Below are 23,507 nucleotides of genomic sequence, written 5' to 3'. Positions count from 1 at the left end.
TTTAGCTGTTGTCATAAATTAGAGTGTTGGCCCTTCAGCCAAGCTGACAGCATGAGAACAAATCAGCAAACAAACTTTATAGCTCACCCAGTCTGCCAACCACACTTTGGCACATGCAAACCTTCAGGATTTTAAGCCAGGCATCTAAATACCCAATGCCAAAAAGCCAACGCACCTCTTAGTAAAAATTCCAGATAAAATACATGAAATATTATCCGCTTCTGGAATACCTGTTCCGAATTGGTCAATCGCAGGGGTTTCCAATCATGTTCCTTGAGGCGGGCCACTGTTCTGCAGAGTTCAGCACCAACCCCAGTTAAACACACAGCTATAGCTGTAATTCCCCAAATGAGAAACTCAGAATGCAAGTCGGAACGTAAGGTTGATTCATGTAGATTGATGTGGATTTATCAGAATAGTTATTTATTAGCAATAACCCTGATAAGTCAGGTAAATCAGTATTTAGTGGTTTGAGGTAATGTACTGGTGCAGACAGTAGCAACTCTGGGACAAAATCACTTTGCAATATACATAAGGGTAGCTCCAACTTGCCATAACACAAGTAAGACCTTTATTATAATCAAAGTCTTACTTGTGTTATTGCAAGTTAGAGCTAAACTCTATGGACAGTGGCAGTGCAGGACAGGGTTTGGACACCCCTGTTCCAGACATTCGCTGTGCGTTGTCCGTGGAAATGCCACACATTTGGGTCCTGTCCCAAATGGAACCCTAAGCCCATGGATCTTCCATACATTTGTAATGTAATGCCGCTTTGACTGTCCAGTAGAAGTCTGCTGTGGAGATTGCTTCAGTGCCAGTGGATACCTGGCCACAAAGGAAGCGTTTGCGTGCACCCTTCTGAAACATAAAATGACAATGGACACACTATGGCATTGTGGATTTAAGTGTAAGACCACAAGAACACAAAAAGTGTGCTTCTCAGTCAGAAGGCTGCATCCTAGTTAGGGTTGTGTACTGAAACCGTGGCACCTGGCATGTACCAGACCGAATCAGAACAAGGGAATGAATCCGATGCCACTCCGAAACGGACGTAAGAAGCATCACCACCACACGTGATTGCCTGGTAAATTATACTGAATTCATATGGTGTCAGAATAATCAGAAAAAAAATTCTCAACTGAGGAAATTCACGTGAATGCAAGTCGGAACAACAACATGGAAAGTCAACGAACATGGCAGCCAGCAGTGATTGCTCATGTAGATTGATGCGGATTAATTAGAAAAGTTATTTATTAGCATTAACCCTGATAAGTCAGATAAAGCAGTATTTAGTGGTTTGAGGTAATGTACTGGTGCAGTTTCTCTGGGGCAAAATCACTTTGCAATATACATAAGGGTAAGGTTTTGATTAAGTATGGGTTCAGGCACTGTTTAGGCACCGTTAATGTTTTAAAAGTATCGTTTTGAGCAATAACCCTAGTCCTAGTGAGGCTGTACATCTCGGCTGCCACATCATCAAGCTCCGTCAAAGAGCGTCTTGATTTGAAGGATCCTTGGAAGGCAGCCTTCTTTTCACCTCATTTTGAAGGAAGCATTAAGTGTATCCTTCGCAACCTTCAGTCACCCACAATTATTTGGCACACGTTCTAATTCATGAAAAAGAACTGACGGGAAATGAGTCGGCACTGAGCTTGTCTTAGTTCATTATGAAATATAAGATGAAAATAATGTTTTCAGAAATGACGGCATGCATCTTTTGTTTTGGTGTAAATGAACACTACACAGCCAATGACGTAAGCCACTGGGAGACCACATTTGGTTGTCACTCACTGTATTGCATTAATAGAAAGATATTTAAAAAATATATATTTCTTTGAACAATGATTTCCATATGCATGCATATTATGCATAATTCCGTTAGCAGTTAAAATGTGCTTACATCTGTGTTACAAATCCTGAACCAAGAAGGTTCAATTTCAGTTCAAAGGTTGTATTTGCTGTATCAGTTTTTGTGATGACCCAAACCAGTGCCTTATAGGAGGTGTGTAATGGGCCTAGAGATTGTGACTCAAATAGCACAGAAGAGTCTAAACAACCCTCAAGCTCTATTTCTTATCAAGCTCTCAAATAGACACAAATTACATTTCAGCAGAGGATTAAAAATGAATGATTTCTGGTTTATTAATGCAGATCTCAGAAGAGGCTGTGCTCTGCTGCGGCTCGGTGTAGCGTTTGATGTTTCTCTGCAACAAATACAGAGGAGAGGCATCGGAGCGCGACAGAAGATGCCACCCCACCAGCCGTTCTCCACAGGCAGGGCACCCAGCCTTCTCTGCGGGGACGCGGAACCCTGCTTTGCTGATCTGCATGTGGCGCACCTCACAGACACAAACATATCACTGTGTTTGAATATGAGCTTGAATTTTAGATCATTGAAAATGTGGAGTGCTCTTAAATGGAAGAAAGGGTGAGTATGTGAAAACTGGTAATACAAATACAAACGAATGTAAGGAAAGTCAAATGAGAGGAGACAGGAAGACAAAGAAGAGGGAAGGACAAAGAGATTCTAGCGGAAGGAAAGGAAAGTCAGGTCTTGTTCTTGAAGTTAATGAAACTGTCATAGCATAGTCATCACTTAGAGTCAGACTGCATGTACAGTCATGTGTATTCTTTCTGATGCTTATATTAACGTTTACTGACCAAGTTGCCTAGTGACCAGGGTTGGGCGCCATTCAGATTTAAATTAGCAAACACAATAAACTGTAAGGAAGTAATTAAGTTAGTATTACTGAAATAGTACTAAAAATGAATATATATATATATATCGATCAGACATAACATTATGAGTGAAGGTGAAGTGAATAACACTGATTATCTCTTCACCTGTTAATGGGTGAAATATATCAGGCAGCAAGTGAACCTTTTGTCCTCAAAAGTTGATGAGTTACAACCAGGAACAGTGGGCAAGCGTAAGGATTTGAGTGAGTTTGACAAGAGCCAAACTGTGATGGCTAGACGACTGCGTCAGAGCATCTCCAAAACTGCAGCTCTCGTGGGCTGTTCCCGGTCTGCAGTGGTCAGTATCTATCAAAAGTGGTCCAAAGAAGGAACAGTGGTGAACTGGAGACAGGGTTATGGGCAGCCAAGGCTCATTGATGCACGTGGGGAGCAAAGGCTGGCCAGTGTGGTCCGATCAAAAAGATGAGCTTACTGCTAAAATTGCTCAAGAAGTTAATGCTGGTTCTGACAGACAGGTGTCAGAATACACAGTGCACCGCAGTTCATAGCTGACTATCTGACTCTTTCTGCCACTAAGCAAAAATGGTTCAGTTTGAGGAGCACAACGAGTTTCAGGTGTTGACTTGGTCTCCAAATTCCCCAGATCGCAATCCAATCGAGCAGCCGTGGGATGTGCTGAACAAACAAGTCCGATCCATGGAGACTCCACCTCACAATCTACTGCTAACATATTGGCAGCAGATACCACAACACACCTTGAGTGTTAAATAAATATTCATTTGAATACTTTGTTGTTGTTGTTGTAATTACCCATAAATGTGTTATCATACACACAGCATACAGGATATTTTTTTAATGAAAATACATTTTAATATCAATAATTAGTGTTTCAAATGCCACCTATGTGTAATTACTTTATATATTTTAATACTAACTATCATTTATTTTTAAAACATATTTTATTATAATTAATTTCATTATTTATTTAATTACATGTAGTATTAATTTATTGATTTAGTCATTTTAAATTAAATTGATTATATTTTAACATTTAATATTTTTTATCATCATTTTATACAGTTCTTAAACAGTTCTGGTGAACATTTTTGATTGTGTTAATTGTTTTGACAGTATTAGCTACATATATTTCAGAATGTAGAAATATATAATTTATTCACACTGAAGTGTATCACATAATAAATAGTCAACATCTTTATTTTTATTAGTATTATTTTAGATTAGGCTAGGATAGGCCTATGTTATTGCAAGTAAGCCATTTTATTAGGATGTGGGTTTGTGTTGGGTTCAATTAAAATATTATAAACTAAAATGTGGAAGGCTACATTCCTAACTTGCATTTGTTTGTTTTTATAGCTACCTCACAGCAGGAGTGCTCACACAATTTCATATCTATTATTACAAACTTTTGAGCAATAGATTTTCAACTCATAAATGGCATGACTAATACATGCTGATGAGAGAAGACTGTAAAAGAAGGGAGTGGGGGTTGAATTATACATTATCCTTCAATGACAAGAAGCTTCAAATGGATGTTTCTTGAATTCACATTTATATAATCTTTGGATTATCCCTTTTATGGGAATATCCTATAGAAATACCCATAATGGGATGCTGTGCATGCAGTGGTCGTCTTAGCTTTGGCAGGATTAGGATAGCGGGAAATTGCGTGCATAGGCCCTGCATCACTCGCGCGTCTGGAAGTGTCGTAGGATAGGCCTAGTTATCACGAGTGAGTATGAATCACGAAACTACGGGGAACCTAAAAATAAAATAAAAAACACTGAAGAGTCTGCTGAAAAACGAGAACGATATATTCAATTGGCTTTTAGAAAATGGCAAGTTGTATGTTGTAAAAGCGACGCAGACCTGGAAAATCCAGCTAATACCAGCTCAAGCTGGTTGTCCAAGCTGGTCAGGACCTGGTTGAGCTGGTGGACCATATGGATCGATATGGCATTTTTATAAGCCTACTCAACAGGTGAGTAAAGTATTTTATTGAACAGCTAATTGCCATGTGTTGCTTTCTTACAGAGTTCAGTTTATTGTAGCATTGTCTGTTGTGAAGGGTCATTTAATCCCACCTGGCCTTACATTTTCCTAGCATATTTTAGTGTGGTATTAAAAGCAACATTTATTATGAAGCAAATCTTCATTTATAATACACATTTACGATGTCTACATGAGTTCTGGGCAGGTCTAACATTGTTGGGTAGTTTGGTCGTGTGACCACACACTTATTTCTTGGTACTGCCATCTTAACACAATGACAACATGAAAGCTCAGAAATAACAGGAACATTTTATAAGTAAATTTTTGAATAGCTCATACATTTTTTGCACACATCATCATGAAAGGGTTATCTACACATACAATATATTATCTTATCTATATGTATATATATAATGTATAGATAATAGTAATGTATAATCAAACAAAGGTTTCTTTAATCATACACAAACCTGATTCTTCTTAATTCTTCACAAAGAGACTGGTAAAGAGAAGCCCTTCTCTTCTCATGACTTGAATCATCCGTTGTTAACTGTATCTGATGTCTATTGTTTATTTGTTCTCCCTGCAAAGCTAAAAATAAATCGTACTCTTCTGATAACCGTAACAAGAGCAGGACAAACATGAACAGAACAGTGACTGCCGACTTCACAGTCAAACAAATGTGTAAATCATTCTGTCTCTCATAGGACTCTTAAATTACTTCTAATTTCAGAACTGGACATTTGCTGAACTTATTATATATGCTCAGGCTTGGATGCAATGACCAGAACTGAGCTAAAACTCAAACAGTTAGGTTTATTTGCTGATATGGCTGAAAAACAAAGCATACAAAATAAGTCATGATACTTGAGATTGTTAGCAGATGAGATAGACTTGTATTGTTAACTTTGAGTCTTTGTCTTACAGAAACGTTGGCGCAAACACACACAAGAGAAAAACTTTGAGAAGAAGGATGACTGGAAGACGACTGGAAGATGATGTGATGACTGGTGATAGCAGTAGCGGTCAGGAACATCAAGCAAGGTGATTTTCTCAAAAGCACTGTAAGAACCATTGCTACCAATGGTCTCTACGATCAACTTTGCTGGGAAACTTCAAAATATAAGGTATATAAGGTACCATTCACTTCTATTAAAAAAATTAAAAGAGCCAGGATATTTATGGGGCGGCAGTGGCTCAGTGGTTCATGTAGATTGTCTACAAACCAGAAGGTTGGTGGTTCAATCCCCGGTTCCACCTGACCAAGTGTCGAGGTGTCCTTGAGCAAGACACCTAACCCCAGCTGCTCCCGATGAGCTGGATGGCGCCTTACATGGCTGACATCGCCGTCGGTGTATGAATGGGTGAATGTGAGGCAATATGTAAAGCGCTTTGGATGGCCATAGGGTCTGTTAAAAGCGCTATATAAATGCAGTCCATTTACCATTTATTTATATAAATCTTATTGTGTTTGGCTGAAAGAAGAAATTCATAGGAGGGCTTGTGGGTGAGAAAATGATGGAATAATTTTCATTTTTGGATGAACTAGCACATTTAAGACATTATGGTGTGAAAAACATATTACTTAATACATATTACATATTACTAAATACAGGTGAAAGGTCAAACAGCAATTTATTTAATTCAAAATTTGTAGTTCAAACCTCACATAGTCAACAGACTATGTTTTGTACTGTATACATTATATTTTTGATCTTTTTAGTTGTGACATAATTCACTCTTCATTAGCTCACCATGGGACTTCCCTCAAACACCAGCTACTGGAATCTATTCAAGCAAAATTGGGGCACTGTGTCTCTTGACCATGAGTCGGAGTGTGTTTCTGTTTTTAACAGATGTGGGCATTTTATAGAATAAAAACGAGTTTGTTGTCATGAGGAAAACCTCTGAAACAAAACCAAGAAAAAGTACTGCTTTATGACTTTATTACATTAATAAAACATAATTAGGCCGACTCAGACTAACTCAGCCTTTTTAGACAGTAACATTTATTAGGGAAATTAACACTAATAAAATTAATTAATTTGATGATGTCATAATTTTAGAGGATCTCTGACCAGGATTTAGAAAGCAAAACAAAATAGTACAATTTAAAATGATATAAATGCATTTGAGTTATGCATTTATACAATTTCACGGTATTTCATTTAAAGGTGCAGTCTGTTGTATTTATGAGTATTTATTGACAGAAATGCAATATAATATACATAACTATGTTTTCAGTGGTGAACCGTAATGTTTTTATTATCTTAGAATGAGCCATTTCTACCTCCATGCACCACGAGTCCCCGTACAGTGAAGTCACCCTTTTGTGCCGCCATGTTTCTACAGTAGCCCTTAAAAGACAAACTGCTCTAAAGAGAGCTAGTCACTCTCTGCTGTCTCAGACGAGGATATCTCTGTCCTGTGTCAGCCACCGTAGCTTCTCCATGTTCTTCGAAAGAGAGGGGTGAGTGGTGGGACAATCCTTGAAGTGATCGTCATGACAACCTTTCCTAGACTCAATAGTAAAAGAGTGCGCCAAGAGAGGTTCTTTCTACTCGCCAAAACATCCATTCATCATAGTTTAATATCTAAATGATACAAATTTTAAAATGAAGGAAGAGAAAAATGTGAATTAATAGAGATAAAAGGTAATTTAGCTTAATCACGTTCCCAGTCCAGCTCAGAGAAGCTTCAAGCACATTTCCTTTTCTACAGTGAAATGTTTTGAAATGTTGCATACTTTTATATGCAGCAATTTCAAGTTTATATTCAGTTTTGAGGGGGGAAAAATCAGGATTGTGAGACGTAAACTTGCAATTTTGAGTTTATATTCGCAATTCTGAGGAAAAAAGTCAGGTTTGTGAGATGTACACTTGCAATTTCGAGTTTATATTAGCAATTTTAAGGGGAAAAAGTCAGGATTATGAGGTGTAGACTTGCAATTTAAAGTTTATAATTCGCAATTCTGAGGAAAAAAGTCAGGATTGTGAGGTGTAAACTTGCAATTTCGATTTTATATTTACAATTCTGAGGGGAAAGTCAGGATTGTGAGGTGTAAACTTGCAATTTTGAGTTTATATTCACAGTTTTGAGGTAAAAAGTCAGGATAGTAGGATTGCGAGATGTAAACTCACATACACAGGTTTATATTTTACAGTGGCGCATCTAAGCAATTGTGAGGAAAAAAGCCAGAATCTCTCGCAGCAGTGTTTTTTCATCTTTTTACTATTCCTCAAGAGTGTCTGTTTTTTTAATTAAAATGAAAATAATAATAATAATAATAATAATAATAATAATAATAATAATAATAATAATAATAGAATAAGGCATAATGAATAAGAAATATTTAAGATTCTGCAAAAACAGAAGCATTTTTACTAATGGACTCATGCATTTGGATTATATCGGAGGATATCACTTTGTTTGTTTTGTATTGCTATCAGATCATCTCCATGACAAGACTGTGAAACGACTGCTCTCTCATTCAGCCAAGAGGATGAAATCTCTCTCCTCAACTGGGCTTTGTTCACAATCTGATAATAAGTTGACCGAAGTGATCATCATGCTCTTTTGTATTCCTGGTTCAATTTACAGTATGTGGCCTTTGAGCAAACCAGTGTGGTAGAGAGAAGCAAATGGCAATAAAAGCTACACAGTCAGTTATCCACTGGCTCTACGCTGCCTGTTATGTAAGTTTCATGCAGTAGTGTGCTGATAAGACTTGAAAAGGCAGTCTAAATCTTACATAAACACTTTCAGTGCTGAGAAAGGCTAAGCCAATATTTACAATGAGTTTAAAGAAGGGGTAAATACATATTTTCAAATGTGAAAACCTGATAAATAGAATGCAAATCTCTTTTAGTTGCAAAAATCTTGTCTTCCCTAATTTGATGTTACAGCTTCTTGAACAAGAACATATTTTTAAGGGCGGGACTTGGATTTTGTCCATTAGGAATTGGTTGAATTCTTTTGGTTTGCTGTTTCTGTGATGTCATGAGTGACAGGATGTCCCACCCCTCGCGCAGGTGAACATAATGCTGAAGTTCGTCTCTATCCTGCTTCAAAATTAGTCTTGTCTCTTGTTTGGGATCTGAAAGCATGTCTACTGATTTATCTGCCCAATCCGTATTCAACAGGATATGATTCGGGCTAAAGTGGGCTCTATCTTGTTTTCTGTAGATCAGAGGCTTCAGGAAAAGTAGGGCAAGCTGTCTGTCTCTCATGCCACCTCTGCAGGCCCAAGGGATGTGATTGTTCTCGGTGCGTGGGGTAGATCCTTGTGGGTGACAGGACATGTCTGTCCTGTGTCTTTTCTCTCTCTACCTGTCTTTATAGTCTGAATGGTTTTGAAATAAAAATTGGATGACAATGTAAAGCACGAGATCTGGAGCACACAGTTGCCTTTCTTGCACATATAAGCTTGCGTTGGTGTGAAAACACATCTTGGTCCACAAATCAAAATTCGGTCATCATTTACTCACCTAGTCAGCTTATGTGGTATTCTCTTAAAATGTTCAGTTGGATAGATAGATAATTGAACATTTAAGATGACTTTGGTAAAGCATTAGACTAGAGTCCTCGCATAAATGTGGGCCATGTGTCCTGCGTTGTGTTTCTAAAATTCACTCTTGTGGATAACTTGAAAACAGCCCATAAAAGCAGATTACAGACTGTGTGTGTGTGTGTCTGTGTGAATGTGTGAAGCTCCCTCAGGAAGCCGCCAGCTTGCTGAAGGCTCACTTGCTCTAATCAATGTAGCAAGCCTGGATTCTTAAGGCAGCTGGGAGATGTGCTTGCCTGGATCAATGAACAAGAGCTGGCAGCCAGTTACTGACTGACTCTTATTAAAACAAAGCACAACTACAGAAACTGGGGAAAGAAGTTGAGACAAAGCACATTTTTTGTTGGGAGGAGGGGGGTTAATGCCAATGAAAAATGGGTAAATTAAGATCCTGATAAGCCAAAACCCATGTATAAGTGAATATATCAATGCAATTACCTAATTTAGTTAGTTGAAGAACTTGGATCAGCATTAACATTTGCTCAAGGGAAACATTAACCTTCCTGTTTATCAGAATTATCTGGGTCATTTAGCTGTTGGTGTGGGGCCATATGTTGATTCGGCCCCAGATATCATTGACGTGTGTTTTCAGTAGTGGCAAGATGGAGGACTTGACCATGTCCTGTCCAATGATGCCTCTCTGAGCTTTCCTGTACAAGAGAGTACAAACGCTACAGTAATAAATCAATGTGTCCTTCCACTGAGCCAACAAACATCTCCTGCCAATTAAATGACCTGGTGAGGGAAACAAACATTCAGTGATATAGAGTGTTTCTGTGAGGTATTGAACCATGAAAATATTTATAAAAAGTGACAATTGTTACAAAATACTGAAAAAAAATACTGTGTTTGACCCCCTTTCGGCTTCAGGACTGCCTTAATTCTACGTGGCATTGATTCAACAAGGTGCTGAAAGCATTCTTAAGAAATGTTGGCCCATATTGATAGCATCTTGCAGTTGATGGAGATTTGTGAGATGCACATCCAGGGCACGAAGCTCCCGTTCCACCACATCCTAAAGATGCTCTATTGGGTTGAGATCTGGTGACCGTGGGGGCCATTTTAGTACAGTGAACTCATTGTCATGTTCAAGAAACCAGTTTGAAATGATTCAAGCTTTGTGACATGGTGCATTATCCTGCTGGAAGTAGCCATCAGAGGATGGGCACATGGTGGTCATAAAGGGATGGACATGTTCAGAAATAATGCTCAGGTAGGCCGTGTCATTTAAATGATGCCCAATTGGCACTGAGAGGCCTAAAGTGTGCCAAGAAAACATCCCCCACACCATTACACCACCACCACCAGCCTGCACAGTGGTAACAAGGCATGATGGATCCATGTTCTCGTTCTGTTTATGCCAAATTCTGACTCTACCATCTGAATGTCTAAACAGAAATCAAGACTCATCAGACCAGGCAACATTTTTCCAGTCTTCAACTGTCCAATTTTGGTGAGCTTGTGCAAATTGTAGCCTCTTTTTCCTATTTGTAGTGGAGATCAGTGGTCCCGGTGGGGGTCTTCTGCTGTTGTAGCCCAGCCGCCTCAAGGTTGTGCGTGTTGTGGCTTCACAAATACTTTGCTGCATACCTCAGTTGTAATGAGTGGTTATTTCAGTCAAAGTTGCGCTTCTATCAGCTTGAATCAGTCGGCTCATTCTCCTCTGACCTCTAGCATCAACAAGGGATTTTCGCCCACAGGACTGCTGCATACTGGATGTTTTTCCCTTTTCACACCACTCTTTGTACACTATAGAAATGGTTGTGTGTGAAAATCCCAGTAACTGAGCAGATTGTGAAATACTCAGAAAGGCCCGTCTGGCACCAACAACCATGCCACGCTCAAAATTGCTTAAATCACCTTTCTTTCCCATTCTGACATTCAGTTTGGAGTTCAGGAGATTGTCTTGACCAGGACCACACCCCTAAATGCATTGAAGCAACTGCTATGTGATTGGTTAATTAGATAATTGCATTAATGAGAAATTGAACAGGTGTTCCTAATAATCCTTTAGCTGAGGATGTATATATATATATATATATATATATATATATATATATATATATATATATATATATATATATATATATATATATATATATATATATATACAGTCTTGTTCAAAATAATAGCAGTACGATGTGACTAACCAAAATAATCAAGGTTTTTAGTATATTTTTTATTGCTACGTGGCAAACAAGTTACCAGTAGGTTCAGTAGATTCTCAGAAAACAAATGAGACCAAGCATTCATGATATGCACGCTCTTAAGGCTGTGCAATTGGGCAATTAGTTGAATTAGTTGAAAGGGGTGTGTTCAAAAAAATAGCAGTGTGGCATTCAATCACTGAGGTCATCAATTTTGTGAAGAAACAGGTGTGAATCAGGTGGCCCCTATTTAAGGATGAAGCCAACACTTGTTGAACATGCATTTGAAAGCTGAGGAAAATGGGTCGTTCAAGACATTGTTCAGAAGAACAGCGTACTTTGATTAAAAAGTTGATTAGAGAGGGGAAAACCTATAAAGAGGTGCAAAAAATTATAGGCTGTTCAGCTAAAATGATCTCCAATGCCTTAAAATGGAGAGCAAAACCAGAGAGACGTGGAAGAAAACGGAAGACAACCATCAAAATGGATAGAAGAATAACCAGAATGGCAAAGGCTCAGCCAATGATCACCTCCAGGATGATCAAAGACAGTCTGGAGTTACCTGTAAGTACTGTGACAGTTAGAAGACGTCTGTGTGAAGCTAATCTATTTTCAAGAATCCCCCGCAAAGTCCCTCTGTTAAAAAAAAGGCATGTGCAGAAGAGGTTACAATTTGCCAAGGAACACATCAACTGGCCTAAGGAGAAATGGAGGAACATTTTGTGGACTGATGAGAGTAAAATTGTTCTTTTTGGGTCCAAGGGCCACAGGCAGTTTGTGAGACGACCCCCAAACTCTGAATTCAAGCCACAGTACACAGTGAAGACAGTGAAGCATGGAGGTGCAAGCATCATGATATGGGCATGTTTCTCCTACTATGGTGTTGGGCCTATTTATCGCATACCAGGGATCATGGATCAGTTTGCATATGTTAAAATACTTGAAGAGGTCATGTTGCCCTATGCTGAAGAGGACATGCCCTTGAAACGGTTGTTTCAACAAGACAATGACCCAAAAGACACTAGTAAACGGGCAAAGTCTTGGTTCCAAACCAACAAAATTAATGTTATGGAGTGGCCAGCCCAATCTCCAGACCTTAATCCAATTGAGAACTTGTAGGGTGATATCAAAAATGCTGTTTCTGAAGCAAAACCAAGAAATGTGAATGAATTGTGGAATGCTGTTAAAGAATCATGGAGTGGAATAACAGCTGAGAGGTGCCACAAGTTGGTTGACTCCATGCCACACAGATGTCAAGCAGTTTTAAAAAACTGTGGTCATACAACTAAATATTAGTTTAGTGATTCACAGGATTGCTAAATCCCAGAAGAAAAAAAATGTACAAAATAGTTTTGAGTTTGTACAGTCAAAGGTAGACACTGCTATTTTTTTGAACACACCCCTTTCAACTAATTGCCCAATTGCACAGCCTTAAGAGCGTGTATATCATGAATGCTGGGTCTTGTTTGTTTTCTGACAATCTACTGAACCTACTGGTAACTTGTTTGCCACGTAGCAATAAATAATATACTAAAAACCTTGATTATTCTGGTTAGTCACATTGTACTGCTATTATTTTGAACAAGACTGTATATATATATATATATATATATATATATATATATATATATATATATATATATATATATATATATATATATAACCCAAATTACGACAACAACTAACAGTTCTGCCCATAATAAATATTTTTCAAAAGACACAATACATAGTTTAAAATGTTTTGGAAATATTTATGACAAAAATTATAACTAAATGAATGACCTGTTTCAAGAGAGTTTAATTTCAAAAAATCCAGAGGGACCCTGTACATCCCGAGATCAGCCCTCTTCTTGCCAGAGACATAAACATAAATACTCTGAAGGATAATAGAAGTAAAACTAAGATCATTTGTTACTTTTTTCCCTCCTTCATAACCTCAACTTTTCAGTGATCTCATTCTCTCTCTTTTTTTCCCACTGGAGAGGTGCGCATGAAGGAAAGCACAGTCTAATTACCAAAGTTTCTGACTCCTTACTCAACTTTTTCCCTGAGAAACTCTGAGAAGATTTCACTTCATCAGACAGGGAAACAGATTCATTTTCCGTCGGATGCAATGAAACTCATAACATTTATTAAAATAAAATATGAGCTAAGTTGGAAACACTGCAACATAGGTGATACGATTATTCAGTATTTCTTTGCATTTTGCATTCTGCAAATGCTTTCCGGTTAATGTGCAATATCAGACGAGACTAAAGAGACAGAGACCAGACCACCATTATTCATCGTGAGATGGCAACAGTAAGCAAACAGAAAATGTGAAGAGAAACTTGGTGGGGTGAATCAACCTCAATTAGCATCAACAGTAACTTAGCGTTTTTATCAACACACCCCGCAGTGGTCCATAAGCTGAGGGTCAGAGATTGTCTTGGCACCTGCTGAAATTCCTGTCTGTTTCTGTCACGAGCGTGTGACCTACATAAAATCTGCCGTGAGGCTGGATTCCCCCTCCTTCAAAAGAAAGAAAGAAAGAAAGAAAGAAGAGCAAGGTAGATTAGAGATTTAATGCTAGCTGGCCAGGGGTTTACTTCCCAAGCTTCTCAATTGATCTAATATCTGCATATTATGCCTTGAGCAACACTTGTTAAAGGAAAAAAGATAGCACAACCTCAGTCGAAATTTAATGTCAGAGTAAATTATTTAAGAGCTATTTTTACTGTACAGAGACAAGTAGACAGGGTTTTCAAGATCTACACAAATAACATCACTACTGCAATGTCCATACAGAGAAAAACTATACAGTCTCAAAACAGCCTGTATGCCTATCTTAATGTTTTACACGATTAAACAGGCTGTAACACATTCAAAGAAGGACTTAATATCAGCAAGTTTAAAATACACTAGACATGTTTTAGTCAATACATTGAAATTGGTTTGTGAATATCAGTGCATTTGAATTGGGTCGACTGATTTTTCTGTATTTTGTTGACATGATGATGTGTTAAAAGAAATCACTAAACACTAATAAAGGAAAGCAATACCCAGATTATTATAATTGTTCTGGGCTGCATTTCCCGAAACGTTCTTAACTCTACGTCATTCTTAAGTTATACCTTAAGGTATCCCTTAACGTTAATATGTGTTTCCCGAAACGAACTTAGTTAAGAATACCTTCATTAAGTCATACTTTCGTAAGGTTGGTCTGGACCACTCTTAGCTATACCTTATCACTATTAACAGTTCATTCCACTAGTGGCCACCACTGTGCATAGACTGCTTTATATGTCAGTCTATACGAATATAATTCCGAAGTTGCAATATACACCCAGTGTTCAATAAGGCTAATTGAATTGTTGTTGTTTTTTTTTTGCAAGGATTAAAATTGTCATAAAAAATGTCATTACAAACACTGATGGTTGTTAGCTTTTTAATGATATTATTATCCAAAGGTACATCACCTGGCTAACCATTAGACAGGAAAGGCTTAGGAGCCTATTTAAAGGGAATGATTGTGGAGGGGAGTTTAGACAAACTTTGGCAGCGAGGCAGCGAATAGAATTGTGCTAAATCAAAAACGGCACCGTCCGCGGAGCCATTTAGTGTATGTGCACTATTTCATACATGAAAACTTTAGTCCCCTGGCTACCATGTCAGAAGCTGCTATTAAAAGAAATTTCACCTACCACGAAAGCAAATTCAGCAGCTTTTAGATCTTGTTGGAGCTACTTGTTGTTGGATTTTAGGGCTGAGGGACAGCTACTCCCTCAGCCCTAAAATCAGCTGCTGGCGGCTCTTCTCTTTCTTTCTTTTTTCTCCGCCATATCAGCTGATTATATGTTTTGCGTGTTGCGTTTTTATTGACTAGGCCATCTAATAATATAATTTAGTTATTTACACAATAATGTGATGCAGCTGCTACATGGGCAATCATCCCTGGTTGTGGAGTAAATCAAGACACTGTGGAAAATATATTGTAATAATTTAAATGACGCGTGATGCTCATGATGGGGTTGAGCATGAGATTGCTTGTTCGTGCACTCATTTCAGAATTATGTAAAATTTAGGTGCAATTTTTTATGATAAATGAAAGTTCAACTATTTCTGAAGTGCTTATTTTATAAAGAACATAATTTTTTCGCATAACACAGTGAAACAGCCCCTGAATAGAGTAAATAATCGATTATTGAGCCATCGATATAAGCCAATTCAGCACCGCCGCCACGGACAGCACCCGCTAACGTCGCACTTAAGAAGGTATACCTTAAGCGACCTCCTAAGGTATAGTTCGGGGAACACACCTAGAAATGGTATACCTTCAGTTAAGTTAAACCTTTAGAGTCTTCGTAGCGCTCTAAGAGACAACGTTTTCGGGAAATGCAGCCCTGATACTTAAAAATCTATAAATGCATTAAATAATGATCTTAGGGTACATTTACACGACAAAGATGTACTAAAAACAGGAAACTTTTTTTTGCATACAGATAACAACGTCAAAATGACACCTGTTCACAAAACTGCTGTACTATACTGCCAGGCCAGTAGTTGGCGATGCCACTTTACAAAGAAACACTACACGCCTTGGCGCCCATAGACTGAACACATAATACGCATGCAAAGCACTTCGAATTGCCATTAGGTATTAAATGTGCTATACAAATAAAATGTTGCAACATAAAATAAAGCAAAATAAAATAAATTTAAAGATTAAAGCAACATAAAATAAAATGTTGCTTGCCTTGCCATTTTTGAAGCCTAAATTGCGCGGAGCCGGCTGTCGCCATCTTGGCTGCGCTGAGTGACTGACACTCAAGGATAAATGAAAATGGGCAAAGAGGTGGGACGTGGGTGGAGCTGAGGTGCCCGGTTGCTGAAACCACGCCCACCTAGCTCGACCATAGTGGCAATCCATTTGTCACTCAATTGGCCACGCCCTTAATTATGCAGAACTTTAAAGCTTAATATAATTGAAAGGGATGAGTTCTTTTTAAATACATACAAAGTGTTGCACGACAAGACCCATTACATCCATTAAATTAATTTGTCACATACATTTGGAGGTCAGTAACATGTAAAACCAAACTCAACTATAAACAAAAAGAATAAAACTAAGAAAACTGAGAATAAAATAAGCATTCCTTGAGTGAGATCGGGAGCACACAGAAAGCTTTTGGATGACTGACCCAATTAAAACTCACTGCTGTGGACAGCGGTGAAAGTCACTTATGCATGAGATAATCCCAATGCTCATTAACAGTACTGTGTGCAAGTGTTTGTGTGTACAGTACAGTAGGTATGTCTGTGTGTGTGTGTGTGTGTGAGAAACGGGCAGCACGTGCGGTGGATTCACGTGGTTAGGCTGCGCTCACTAGCGGAGGATCCAGGCTCCGCTGTTGCCTGGTTACCAGATTAAACCGAGAGCCTCCTAAACACGATCTTTTCAAATTGTTTTGTTTCTTTTTTCATCCCTAAAATATTTCCTTTTTCATCCCTGCAACAAGAACAGAATCCCACAAGTTAAAGAAACACGTACAGCATTTTCTTCTTCATCCCTGCAACAAGAACAAAATCCCACAAGTTAAAGAAACATGCACAGCGTTCACATCAAGCACAGTATATGATATGTAATTCAGAGTGGCAGGTAGTAGATATCTTTAGCTTGACCTAGAAATATGGAGAATTATCAGATAAAACTGGAGAGATCAGGATTAAGAGTATGAGAGTGAAAATGGCTGGTATTATGAGGATCAGCTATGAACAGAAGTGACATTTGCAATCATTGATTTTAGGTTACTGCGAGGTTAGAATATTACTGTGAGGCTTCACAGATAAATTAACCCTATCCCAGGCTAAAATGGATGTTTGACAGTTTTTTAACTGAAGCAACCTGCATATCTTAAAATATGGAGGATTGTTTTTGTCTCCAGATGCAATAATGTTTTTTTCTAAGGCACATTTATAAAAGCTACTTATGGTCTAATTGAACTAAAGGCTTTTCCAGGTTTAATCTAAACCCTGTCTGTGAAACCAGGCCCAATTTTATATTAATAAGTTTAATTTTCCCATCAATGAAGTTATAAAACTTTGCATACAGAAACACAAATCAGTATTCTCCAAGGTTTTCAGTACAAATAACTATGACCACTTTAAACGCATTTTCCATAAAGCATTATTAATCCAAGTTAATGTTAATTTCAACATTTACTAATACATTATTAAAAATGCATAATTAAACGTTGTATCTGTTAATGTTATTTAAAGGACCTGAGCTCTATGTACTACTAACAATCAACAACACATTTTAAGATATTATTTAATTCCTAAATATTAGGATATTTAGTAATTCTTAATTAGCTATTGTATACAAATATTTAGTTTAGATTAATTGCATCTCATACAAGTTTATAAAATATATTGTGTGCGTGTGTGTGCAACTTTTATGTGAGATGATTTTCGATGTTGCAGCACTTATATTTAGCCATTTATAATGTAATACTTGAATTTAGGATACAATTCTCAATATTACCTAGTTGCTTATTAGCATGCATATTATTAGGATATTGGATATTAAAGCACACATTAATGCTTTATTCAGCATGACCATATTCTACATATTCATATTCATCCGTATTCATCCTAACTAAGCAGTAATTAGGAGTTTATTGAGGCAAAGTCATAGTTAGTTGGTAGTGAGAATTGGACCCTAAACTAAAGTGTCACCAAAATGTATATTGCACACAACTGTATATATAATGTATTTTACATGTGGCATGAAAATAAAAGCAAAGTTTATTGCACAAAAATATTCAAAGTTCTCAATAAACTATTTGATTATAGTGTATTTTGCTTGTGCTCTGAATATGTCGAAGTCCAAAGCTGGCTGACACAGTTTGGCCTGAGCCAAAACAGACATCTACCTTCTCTCCTGTCTCTTTTCTTCTCTTCCTCCCTCTCTCTGACCCGTCCACACCCACACACGCATCCATCATCGGCTGTGAGTAACCCATGTGGAAAAAAGCTCTCAGCTCCAGAGATTAACCAAAAAAAGCATGAAAAGGAAACAAACAAAAAAAGCTGTTTTCCCAGCCATCAAGAGATTCTCTGCACCACAGAAGAAAGTGGCTGCCACTATCATTCTTGCCAATTACCTCCGGCTCCCTCAGGCATCTCCAGTTTCCACGGTAACTCATGGCACCCACTCTAGCTGGGATGTGCATCGCCATGGCAACCTGAATCGAAACCCGGTACCCCAGTGTCCCTAGCTTGTCTTTGCCGTGACAGCGCGGACTACCCTCATTACTGAAAGGCTCGTGCTGAGGCTGTGAGAACCCTTTGATCACATGACCCAATTATGGCAAATATCCAGTATGTGTGACAACCCCAGACAGACTAGTTTCAGCTAGCTTATTCCTGCTGTGCACAGATCACTTTTAACACACAGCAGTGAATTCAGACCATGACACTGCTAAGCATTCTTATTGTCCTAATGCACAAAGCTTTCAAACCCTTGTCTTGTTGATCAATCTACATTTTAAGTTTTAGTCAAAGGATGTAACCAGTGTGTACGGAGGTTTGTTTCTGCCAAAAAAAAATGTATAATGCGATTTCTCGCAATTCTGACTTTGACCAAATTGATTTCCATTACATTAGCATTCCTGTATGCGATGCAGTGCCGTCTAAGGGCCTGGGCATCCAGTATGGTTTTCCGGTCTTGATCCTTACCCTTACGCACAGATATTGTTCCAGATTCTCCGAATCTTTGGATGATATTATGCGCTATAGATGATGATAACTTCAAACTCTTTACAATTTTTCTCTGAGAAACTCTGATATTGCTTCACTATTGCCGTAGTATTGGAGGAATTAGTGATCCTCTGCCCATCTTGACTTCTGAGAGACTGCCACTCTGAGAGGCTCTTTTTATATCCAATCATGTTGCCAATTGACCTAATGAGCTGCAAATTAATCCTCCAGCTGTTCCTTACATTTAACTTTTCCAGCCTCTTATTGCTACCTGTCCCAACTTTTTTGGAATGTGCAGCACTCATGAAATCCAAAATTAGCTAATATTTGCCATGGTATTTCACAAATGTCTCACTTTCATCATTTGTTATGCACTGTAAAAAAAATCAATTTTATGTTTTGTATGACAAATTCAGCTTTTGAAGTTTATTCAACTATTTAACATGAAAAAAGTTGAGATAACTCAAACAAAGTCCCTAGTCTTCTCTGTAATTTGTGTAAAATGTAAGCAAACAAATAGTCTAAACTTCTCCACAGTAGGAACAGTCAACTTTCAAAAAGTAACCTCTGCAAAAAATGCTAAATGTTAGCTAATCTTGCATCTTACACTAAACAAGACACCTTAGAGTCGAGTATACAAAACTAAAGTAAGGTAACATGCAAAATAAGACGCTACAACCTGCTATGGGTTATTGATTGGTGTGTGGCACTTGTCTTTAATCCAGATCTGGGCCACCCCAGGGCTGTCAGTCTGTATGTGGGACAAAGGAAAAGTGGTTGTGTGGACTGGAACTGAGCCAGGGAAAAAAATGCTTTGTGGGTATGTGTGTAACTTAACGTCAGTTGTGTTAGGGATATGAAACACTGTGCTAAAAAAAGCTTCAGCATCAGTTAACAGGCAGGATAATATCAAACAGTCGGCCAATAGCAACCTGCAGGGCTCTGCCCCAGGCTCCATGAACAGTCTATCTCACCCAACACACACACACACACACACACACACACTTTCACGTCTGATCTTTGTGAGGACTCTCCAAAGATGTAATGGTGGTTTCCCATCCATCCATCCATCCATCCATCCATCCCAGTCTAATTAAAATGCAAGTGGATGAAGGCAGGGAGTCAGACCTTTCCTGGGAGGTTACATAACTTCCCCAATCGGCAATCTGAGATAACAGATGTTGGTTTTTATTTCACTCTGTATTTTAGTCACAATACATCCACTCACAATGGCCTCTCAAGGTAAAAAGATTATATTTTTAGAATATGATGTCCTTCACAGTTGGTATTAAAATAAAAAAAGAATAAGCAGTTACTTCAGTCAAGTGAATGTTGAGTCCACTCTCATGGGATCCAACACAAAATTTACTTCAAAAATGTCTTTACCATTTAAAACTATATAAACGACAAATAAATAAATAATACACACACACACACACACACACACGTTAGGTTTTCATGTTGGGACTTTCCATAGACAGTTATTTTTGTCCCCCTAACCCCAAACCTATTTTTTAGATTTTCCAAAAACACTTTGTAGGATTTAGAAGCAGTTTTCCTCATGTGTCTCATGTCTGTTTTCTTGATAAAAATGTAAAGGTGATAGTTTACATAAACAACAGCCAAATTCATGTTAGAGCACTAACGATAGTTCCCTGCTGTATGAAGAAACACTGAGAGACGCGAAACAGTAGAGAGTGTATAGCTATTTTTGATCACATGATGAAATATTCACTGAGCTCCACATGATGAAATGCCTTTCATATTTTCTCTCTTCTTCTCTCCCACATACTCCATCTCTCTGCAGCGTCTCTTTTGCCTTTGAAAAATGAGTTTCTGTCTCAAGGTTTCAAGCTGTCACTCATGAACACAACTTAATTACAAAGGATTTGAGGGAAATGCCATTATTACTAACAAACATACACACACAAACACATAAGAAACATCTGGTGGAAACCACTGTAATTACTCTGATTGTGAGCAGATTGCTCTATTCTGTGTGTTTGTGTGACTGTTGATGCCAGTGTAGGGTCAGTGCTGATTCGATTGGGCGCAGAGCAATTCATCACATGCTGACCTCTTCCGTCACACGGGCCAATATCATTTGACATTTAAGTGGGCGGATGAAAGGGCCGCTGTCCTGAGATCCTAACGGATGAGTCATCTTCAAAAAACGTCCTATAGATTTCACAGGCTCACTCCATGCACTACCCACAATTCTGCACTGTCTGTCTAATGGACAGTGGGAAACTGTACCCTTCCAAGCTTTAGACTAATACAATATAACAACTACAAAACAATTACTTAAAGGGTAAAATGTATACTATACAATTTATGGTAAAACTTTACAATAAGGTTCATTAGTTAACATTTAATTAACAACATTAGTTAACATGAACTAATATTGAAAAGCACTTATAAAGCATTTTTATATCTTTGTCAATTTCAACATTTACTAATACATTATTAAAATCTTAACATTAGTTAATGCACTGTGAACTAACTTGAACAAACCATGAACAGCTGTATTTTTATTAACTAATGTTAACAAAGATTAACAAATACAGTAACAAATGCACTGCTCATGGTTAGTTCATGTTAGTTAATACATTAAATAACGTTAACTAATGAAACCTTATTGTAAAGTGTTACCCAATTTATTTAATCAGAGCTGTGTTTTAGTGGGAGATGGGACTTTTGAATGAACAGTGTCATTTAAAAAATCCATTAAAATAAATCACATTTTATCTAAACATTTACTCTCTGAATTCATTCAAGGGAAGTGAAAGTCCTGTTTGATTGGGTAACTTGACTGAAACTTTATTTAAAAATGAAAACATGAAAGCACTAGTTAACTTTTCAACCTTCATAATATATTTTCAAGACTCTTGTGATGATACACCGACTTACAATAGGTTGAATGACACGTCTGCCATAGCTTGATGGGGTCTGTATCGTTTTTAATCGTACTTTTAAACTTTGGGTTTCGGGTAGTAACCCGAGAACAAAAAGAACTACAAAATTCGACTGCTTTACGGCATATACGTCAACTCCACCAACACACACACTTCCTTAAATTCGGAAGTGCGAGCCCAACTTTGTTCGTCGGATCATATCGTCATGTCCAAAGCAGCACAGACAAATAAAAAAGAAAAGGTTTTGTTGGAGGAAAGCAATAAGAGGAAACGAAAAAGTGATGGGATTAAAGGCAGGACGAGGATCAACATGTGACCAGCGTTTGCTCGTTGGCGTGAGCTGAAGGAGGCGTGCCCGACCGATGCTGTCCTGCTTGTTATGGTGATTACCTACCACTCAAACATTGAACTGAAGTATCATATAGATTCTGTAAAACCGTAACCAATAGACTACTATAATGACGCTGGCGTCATTTGGCGTTTGAATGCTGAAACATATGCCACTGACTGTAACGTTACCTGGGATGAAGACATTTCACACGCGCCGCCAGAAGAACTCGAACTCCTCTTGCAGTGTTCAGGGGAACTGTTAGTCCTGCACCAACCCGCGGGGCCGCTTTCATGAAGTTATTAGGCCCGCCCCGCACCACTGTGTATATTTTTACAACCCGCCGCATACCCGCGACCATTAAATAGACATACGGGGTCCGCGGGTTATGAGATGACCTGTGCATCACTAGTTCAGGGCTATCAGGGCTGTCATGTCAACAAATGCATGCGCAATGGCATCCCCTATTGTAGGATGACAGAGCTTACGACAGTAGTTGAGGACATTATTTTTTCCCAACTGTAGGGGGACCCCGAGAGCAAAAGTTGCCAAGTGCTGCTTTAAGTTAAGTCATATAGTAACTGTTTCAAGTCAATTTAAAATGACGCAATCACATTTGAACCAGAAACTTAATAATATTATTTAATAATATTATTAAATAAATAAAAAATAATTGCTTGGATAAATTGAACATATATATATCCAAGATCTTGTATTGATAATGCAAGAGTCAAGCACTCTGTAAAGTCTCCTCCAGCACACCCCAAAGACTTTCAATGAATTTCAGAGGTGCCAATTCATGTGTGAAAATTATTCTTCATGCTCCCTCCCAACATTTCTTTCACAATTTGAGCCTGATGAATCTTGACATTGTCATCCTGGATTATGGCCGTGATGTGCCTTCCTACATGATTGTCTAAAAAATGAAAAGCTACACACTCCATAAGTCGGTTTAGAAAAACTGTTGCCAAAAATATAACACACTGGAAACATAATCACTGCAATAATGATCCAGTCATAAACTCTTAACCATTTGCACTGTGTACATTTTAGCTGCTTCTAGGTATGGTTGGACAAAGATGTCTCTGAGAGAGCTAGTG

The 23,507-nt window shown here is 38.1% G+C and overlaps 1 protein-coding gene and 1 long non-coding RNA gene across 2 annotated transcripts in view; one reads left to right on the top strand and one right to left on the bottom strand.

Annotated features, from left to right (window-relative positions):
* chrnd (cholinergic receptor, nicotinic, delta (muscle)) overlaps nt 1-23,507 on the bottom strand; it is a 50,819-nt gene that overhangs the window by 10,737 nt on the left and 16,575 nt on the right. The window lies entirely within an intron of this gene.
* On the top strand, nt 4,286-10,700 carry LOC137063388 (uncharacterized). The gene is made up of 4 exons (XR_010901378.1): nt 4,286-4,699; nt 5,638-5,754; nt 9,870-10,015; nt 10,674-10,700. It is a non-coding gene; the product is annotated as an uncharacterized lncRNA (long non-coding RNA).

Source organism: Pseudorasbora parva, chromosome 24 (genome assembly GCF_024679245.1).
Source record: "Pseudorasbora parva isolate DD20220531a chromosome 24, ASM2467924v1, whole genome shotgun sequence".
Lineage (NCBI taxonomy): Eukaryota > Metazoa > Chordata > Actinopteri > Cypriniformes > Gobionidae > Pseudorasbora > Pseudorasbora parva.
This window is presented reverse-complemented; position numbering and strand designations above follow the sequence as displayed.